Raw genomic sequence first — 8575 nt, 5'->3', positions numbered from 1 at the left:
AATACAGGGCATCAAATGAAAATTTCCCTTTCTCCCAAAGAAAACCACCCTGCTTGAAATGTTCAAAACCAATATGAAACACATAACAATTTCTCAAGGTTTAACATGTCAAGTTTCACATGCATTACAACCATAAACCATTATCCATCAATTTCCTATAACACACATATTTACATATGTATATATATATACGCATATACCCATCATCATCCTCACCAGCTCATGCGCACTCCCTACTCGCACATGGCTGGGTCATCATCGGGTATGCGCACTCCCTACTCGCATATAACCGGGTCATCCTCGACTTATGCGCACTCCCTACTCGCACATAGTCGAGTCAATATAATTACACAAGATTATATTCAAGCATATATGTATATCAACATAATGCAACCACATAGAAATCCATAATAACCACATATCATAACTTAAATCATTTCTCAAGAGCTTGTTCCCAAGACATTCATTTTCACGAAAAATCGTATAAAATCATTCAAACGTTTGTCAAATACATTATATTCCCAAAATAAGTTTTGAAGGCAATCCACTCATCAATTGATTGTAAAGCCTTTAGATGACTCCAATTCCCCTAATTGTCCAAATGAGATGATGGGGCTTCCTTAAAACCTAAGATCACATTAACATAAACAATAGATCAATTTACACACTATGAACTCTAAAAGCTATCTCTTAGTTAGTTTTCAATTACCACATTAAACGACTATCTATGTTCACTATCTTAATCACTAAAAAGTAATGAACATAGTTAACAATAAAACAGCTCATAAATCTCAATTACTAGCCATTTTCTGCAGCTAAAAATTGAGCTTAGTTCATTACTTACCCTAGGGCTCCTTTGTAGTCAAATTCTCTTCCAATTACTTCCAATCAATGGAGTAATTCTCTTTTTCTCTCTCTAGAATGCCCAACTAGTGAGAGAAAGTTTGGAAATAAGCTTTATCAAGGGTTTTGAAGTGAGAGGATGAAAGAATTCAAAGGTTCTAGTCAAAAGGGTTCAAAGGTGTGAAAACTAGAGCTAGAGAGAGAAAATCATTCAAGCTTCAAATCAAACTTCCATGGAGTTTTGAAGAAACATGAGAAAGGAGAAGAAGAAGAAGACCAGCTGCTGAAAAATCTCTAGAAGCTGTTAGAAATTCAAGATATTTATAGGTGAAGAAGAAGAAGACCAGCTGCTGGAAAATCTCTAGAAGCTGCTAGAAATTCAAGATATTTATAGGCAAATCTTATCATTTCCCTTAAAATTACAAAAATACCCCTCCATCAATTAACTTATTCTCCTCCAATCTTTTATACAATCTTTTTGCTCTTTTAACACTGGGACAAGATCCATAATGGTCTAGACATGTTCGAGTTCATAAAAATTTAAAATTTTAACCTGAGGTGAAAAATGACCATTTTGCCCCTGTTATGAAAATTGTTGAAACTTCTAGTTTTCTTCGTGTTTTCATCAACACACATCATTTATGCAGTCTTATACCCATTTAAGCCTTAAAATATCATAAAAATTTCTTTTGGAAGCTTATTAGAAAAAATGACGAAACTACCCCTGGCTCGTATTATTACATCTATACTTAGTTACAAGCCTATAGAGGTTGAGGTCTCATATGAGTAAAAGATTTGAGTCATATATGAATGGTATGAGGTTGTGGAAGAGATTTAGAATGGGTTTAGACTTTAAATGGAACAATTTTAACAAATATGGACCAAAGAAGTCGATCCTAATGCATAAAGGGTCGATCTTGTGAAGTAAAAAGTAGGGGAAGTCATGCTTTCTAGTCCAAGATCGACTATAGGCCCTCCATAGTCAATGCTAGGAAGGAAAAAATGGAAGAAATGCAAACACTCTAGTCCAGGATCGACTAACAACCCTCCATAGGCGATCTTGTGAAGGAAAATTGAATAAAAACGAACATTCTGGTGGAAGATCAACTATAAACCTTCCTTGATCGATCTTGTGAAAGGGAAATGGGTGAATAATAAAAGTTTCTAGTCTAGGATCGACTACTCCATAGTCGATCCTAAGCTGCCCAGTCAGCCTAAAACGGGGCTTAAAAGCCTTAAAATTGAAAATTCTTCATTTGTCTCCTAACTCTTCATTTTTCCACTCATTTCTCTCAAATTTCATGGCCTTCAAAACCTTCGAAGTAAAACAAAAAATCTTGTATTCTAAGTGCAAAAGGTAAGGATTTTCACTTCTAAGGACTAAGTTTTGATAACTTATGTTTTCTCTCTTTAACCATTTGAAACCCTAAGCCACAAATGGATTCTTAAGGCTATTTGGAGTGAATTTGGAGCTAAGAATTGTGCAATCCAACCTCTAAGGTATGGGTTTAACTCCTTATTGAAGGATTTGAGCTCATATGTTAGATTGCTAAGGATTTAGTTAATTTTAGAAAAGCCGGCACCTAATCCTTTTACTTAAAGCACATTCAAAGAAAATGTGCCTTCAAGTCTTCTCATGCTCACCATGGACACTACAACATGTATCCAATAAGATGCCTCAAGCTCTAAGATTTTATTTGGTATTTAAGATCTCCTTTACAAGTCGTTATATGAAAATTAAAAAGGATAAAAAAAAGAAAAAAATTACTAAGGTTTGGCTAAGAAAAAATTACTTTCATAGGTTTAAAATTGCCAATCAACCACCTTGAGCTTTATTTTGGTAGAAATTATTAACACTGTTAACATTTTCTTATAAGCAATTATAGATTTTAACGGATTTAGCCTAAAGGTAGTTAGCAAAAAGTAAAAAGGGAAATAAGTTAATGGTGTTAAATGTTAGCTTAACAAATTACCCCAAGGTAATTGACATTTCAAACCTCATGGGACAATTTTATCTTATTGCAAACCACAGGGTGCCTTTTTGTAATTTACCCTTAAAGAAACTCTGAACTTTGTTTCAATAGAAGAATTTTGGGTTGAGAGGCTTTTTTGGTCCTTCTAAAAGTTACTCATGAGCCTCAAATTCCAAGTCTTCAACAAGGAAAATTGATGCGGTTATCTTTTTTTGTTCTGCATCAACTGCCAAGAGTATGCTTAGCTAAGAAAGCAACACGGTGCAAATCCAAACCTCTTGCATCTGGTCCAAGGTATTACTTTGTCCTATAGATTACGAGAGTGAAAGCTAAAAGCACACATTGCTATTCAAGCCCAGTAATTAAACATTTCGAATTAGGTTTGTTCGATGTATTTTGACCAGCTTGAGTTATCAACATACATAGAATCCTTAAAACAAGCCTTGGACAAGTTGTGTCATTTTATACGATTTATTCATCCTTTGATTAATTACAGTAAATGTCAAAACATATATAGTTGATAGGTACAAAATGAAACCATTCACATGCATAGAATGATCCATTATTTACATTACATTTTTGCATGTTTGATATTCTATAAGTACGATCATGATTATATCACAAAATGCATGAATAAGTAAAAGGATTTTGCTAATGAGTACTCGAAAGGCAATCTTTTAGGTTTGTTAATATACTATTTACAACAATATTCTTGTATAAATTGCAACGATTGATAGAAAATATGATGAATTAAATGCATTGGAAGAAGATATTACTTAATATAGTAACTTTAAGGTTAGCAAAAGTCTAAATAAAATTACATTAAGAGAAGCTTCAAGAAAATAGTCAAATACTACTAGTCATATTCTAAGTCCTAATGGGATTACCAGATTGGTGTCCATCAAGGTCCATACCTATAAGTCCATAAAAAATATACTTTATTGGAAATAGTGGGAAGAAGAAGGGTGAGGATAAAATGTAGATGGAAGTAATAAAGACCTATTAATAATGAAATTTTGATAGATAAAAGTATATAAAGCATTTGATCCAAGCCTATCATCTTTCATTTCTTTAGAGCCACCTTTTTGTATGCTAACTTTTCCATAAAATTGTTTCATAAACAATAATCATTGACATAATGAGGTGAAAATCATTTAAATCACAACGTGAAAAAGAGATATTGAAACAAATCTCATTCAAACACATCAAACCTAATGTATGCATATATGTCCTTGTGACATTATAGAATTCTTAAAAGAAATTGTCCAAAAAGAAAAATCAGATAGAGGCATAATGAGGTCATATATGAATCAAGTGTAAGACCAGATGTAAGGCCTTTGTGCGCGTATGGTACATGGTAACCACCATCAAAGTAGTTGTCACAGAATACCTACAAGTAGGAAATAAAAGATTGCTAGCAATCTGTGTATATGTTCATCAAACTTGCACAACAACGCTATAACCATTACATTGGAGAATGCTGAATGTTATGTTCAAGACAAAATATCATTGTTTGTGGTATTTAAAATACTAAATTAATCTTGAATGCGACACAAAACATGGGCTTGAAGAGACATAACTTTTTTAAAGCAACAAAAAGCTCATCCCTCTCTCTCTCTCTCTCTCTCTCTCTTCTCTCTCTCTCTTCTCTCTCTCTCTCTCTTCTCTCTAACTGCTGNCTCTCTCTCTCTCTCTCTCTCTCTCTCTCTCTCTCTCTCTCTCTCTCTCTCTTTCTCTCTATACAAACACACATACATATACACACATGTATACATATATATATGTATGTGTATATATAAATATATATATGTATATGTATATATGTATGTGTATATATAAATATATATGTATATGTATATATGAATGTGTATATGTATACATGTCCTCATAAAATGCCAATCGAGACAAACAAAATTGAAGAATCTTCCATTAGCAACTGAGACACACCTTCCAGTTACATTTAATAATGTATTCACGTCTATAAACATAAGCTAGTGGGGAATCAACCCCATTGAGGCTTAATATTTCTAAGCAACTACCAAGCCATTCATTAGCAAAGCTGTTAGTACCAATGTCATCCTTACGAAAACTCTCCTTTTTCCATATTGAGAAGCAAAAATGGTCCCTAAGTAGCAACTTTTATTGGTATAAGTCCAAATTCTTACCATCAATTACAACATATATCAACCAAGGTATTCCATTAATTGGAAATATATTGCTATTGAACTAACAAGAAGGCAACAATTATATTAAGTGCACAACAGCATACCTTTCTAATGCAATCCTGTATTCCTGAAATTCTAGTTGCCTTACAAAGCACTCCATTTAACCCATACGTCCATCCTTGTAGAAAAAATTGGATATCTAGTAAGTAAACCGATTGTCATCTTAGCAGTAAATGGGAAGTAAAAGACAACACTTGATATTGGTTGTCATCTTAGCAGTAAATGGGAAGTAAAAGACAACACTTGATACTGGTTGTCATCTTAGCAGTAAATGGGAAGTAAAGGACAATACTTGATTTGTAGTTCTCTATTTGATGTTTTCAATCACCATCAGAAATTTTGCGCATTTTAATTTGCAAAAGTGCATAATTGGTGGGTGGATGTTGTTAACTTGTAATGCTTGTATCCACGTGGACATGAAGGCATATGTAATCTACTAGGATTCTGTGCAAAATAAGAGTCTTTTGCTTAAACTCTATGACTTTACTTGTTAAGCTGCATGAAGTGGTCTTGTTAAATATTTTACACTTGTTAATGGATCAAGAACAAGTGTTAGTGTTTAATTAGTGTTGTATCACTTGATATATATATGTGTTGTTCTGATCAATCTGAATATAAGGCCTTATTCGTTAATAACAAAGTAACTCTGTTCACCTCTATTCTATTTCCCTTGTTGTTAACATGGTATTAGAGCACCCTTTGATGTCTTGAAGGACTGTGGTTAAGTCCAAATAAGTTTGCCCTTCTGAGTTTAATAGCCTTAAAAAGCCTCAGCAAGTTACTTGAAAATTAAATGGCCACCACCACGACAACAAGCCATCTAGCTTCTCCTCCGTTTAATAATGATAATTATCCCTCATGGTCTGTAAAAATGGAAGCCTATCTAAGAGGCTATGACCTTTGGGATGTGATTGAGTCCAAAACTGAAGTCCCTCGCTAGAGGAATAATGTAAGTGCTACTCAAATTAAGCAATACAGTGAAGAAATTGCAAAGAGGTATAGGGCACTGTCATTCATTCATGGATCAGTCACTGAACCCATATTCTTAAGGATCATGGCATGCAAGCCAGCAAGAGAAACTTAGGAAAAACTTAAAGTTGCATTCTAATGTTCTGGTCATACTCGACATCAATAGGTGATGAAACTGATACAAGAGCTTGAGGCTCTCAAAATGAAAGATACTGACAGTGTGAAGGACTATAAAAACAAGGTGGAGAGGATTGTAAACTAAGTTATAATTTTGGGAGGCAAATTTCTAGAGGATCGTGTGGTGGAGAAGGTGCTTATAAGCTAGCCTAAACAGTTTGAATCCAAGATATCTTCATTACAAGAAGCTAAGGATCTTTCCAAGATAACATTGACAGAACTTATTAATGCATTACAGGTAACTAAGAATAGGAGAGTAATTAGAAATGATGAGAATGTTAAGCATGCATTGATTGCTAAAATGAAGGGTAAGACCCATGGTGAGTCATCTATAAAGAAGGCAACGAAGGAAAGAGAACTTTATTAGTAGGCAAATAGTAATATGGGAGGAACATAAATGTACCTTGCTTTCATTTCAAGAAAAAAAGACATGTAGAATCTAGTTGTTGGTTTAGACCCAATGTCACATGTAGGGCTTGTAATCAACAAGGTCATGTTGAGAGAGTTTGCAAGAATAAGCAAACTGAGAACAAAGAGAAACACGGTCAGACTGCAAAAAAGGTTGAGATTGTTGAAAAATGCCTATTTATGGTAGGTAGCGATTCAAGTACCTCTGATGCAAAACAATGGTTGATTGATAGTGGTGTTTCAAACCACATGACCCCCAAAAAGTCACCGTTTGTTCAATTAGATGCCAACTATCATTCAACAGTGAAGATTGGCAATGGGGCTGTACCTTTGTGTAGTAGGGACAGGATCAGTAGCAGTCAGCACAATAACAGGAATCAGGTATGTATATGAGGTTTTGTTGGCACCTGAAATAACCCAAAATTTACTTTGCGTGGGTTAAATGTTAGATGATAATTATATTTTAATTTTCAAAGATAAATCATGCACCATCTATACTCCTTCAAGTGATTTCTTAATGAATGTACCAACGAAACATAACTGTTTTGCTGTGAATTGGAATAATGTATGCATGCAGGCTACTAAGTATGATTCAAATTTAGCAACTCTCTGGCATAAAAGATTAGGCCACCGTAATTATGCCTCTTTAAAACATCTCAGTTCTTTAAATTTAGTGAATGACCTTCCCAAGGTTTCAAGTGGTGGTCTAATTTGCAAGACATGCCAATTTGGCAAATTATTCGAAGACCATACGCTTCAACTAGTTTAAGCAGAGCTAGTGACAAGCTAAGATTGGTACATATAGATGTAGAGGGCTCTTTGAGTGAAGCTTCCGTAAATAGAAGTAGGTACTACCTTATTTTCATTGATGACTTCACCAGGTTCTGTTGGATTTACTTCATGAAGGAGAAATCAAAAGTGTTTGGCTACTTCTTGAAGTTTGAAGCTCAAGTTGAAGTTGAAACAAAGAAGAAGATTAAGGTGTTGAGATCTGATAATGGTGGTGAATACTCATCGTTTGGGTTCACTCAATACTTGGACAAAGAAGATATTCTTCATCATTTCACTGCTCCTTATTGCCCTCAATAAAATGGAGTCAATGAGAAAAAGAATCAAACTATACTGGAAATGTCAAGGTGTTTTCTCTATGAAAAGAATCATCCCAAAAGATTCTAGGTACAAGCAGTAAATACAGTAACCTATCTTCTTAATATTTTGCCTAATCGTTTTACTCAAAGAATGACTCCCCATGAGGCATGGTACGGTATTAAACCATCAGTGGATCATCTGAGAGTTTTTGATTGCCTATGCTATCAACACATTCCTAAACAACTAAGAGACAAACTCGAACCTAAGTGTGAGACCTTGACCTTTATAGACTCGTAGATAGAAATATACGCGATACCCCTAATTAAGGGTAATTTCATCATTTTCTCAATAAGCCCATAAAAGTAAGTTTTAAACAATATTATGGCTTAAGTGGGCCTAAAGCATAAATGAATGATGAAAATATGGGTGAAATGACAAGGAAATAAAATTTTTGATGATTTTCATGTTCTAAGGGCAAAACGATAATTTTACGAGTTTACGGGGGCAAAGTTGGAATTTTGGAATTTTACACCAACTAACACTTGTCATGCCCATGGATTTCAGCCATTAATAGTTTACATTGTAGATAATTGAAACATTTTATGTGGTGGAGAGAGATTGCTTAATGGATAAGTATTACACATGGACCAATGGAAACATGCCATGTGTCAAGCTTGGATCATTCTAGAATTTCCTTGTAAAATCTATTTAAAACTCTCTTAGTCTCGCCATTAACATTTTACATTGTGGATAATTGAAACATTTTATGTGGTGGAGAGAGATTGCTTAATGGATAAGTATTACACATGGACCAATGGAAACATGCCATGTGTCAAGCTTGGATCATTCTAGAATTTCCTTGTAAAATCTATTTAAAACTCTCTTAGTCTC

General features: G+C 34.2%; 1 pseudogene; it reads right to left on the bottom strand.

Annotated features, from left to right (window-relative positions):
* The window catches only part of LOC18589460, a 31282-nt pseudogene that overhangs the window by 16495 nt on the left and 6212 nt on the right, over positions 1-8575 (bottom strand).

Source organism: Theobroma cacao, chromosome 9 (genome assembly GCF_000208745.1).
Source record: "Theobroma cacao cultivar B97-61/B2 chromosome 9, Criollo_cocoa_genome_V2, whole genome shotgun sequence".
Lineage (NCBI taxonomy): Eukaryota > Viridiplantae > Streptophyta > Magnoliopsida > Malvales > Malvaceae > Theobroma > Theobroma cacao.
The sequence above is the reverse complement of the archived record's forward strand: the minus strand, read 5'-3'. Positions and strand labels throughout refer to the sequence as shown.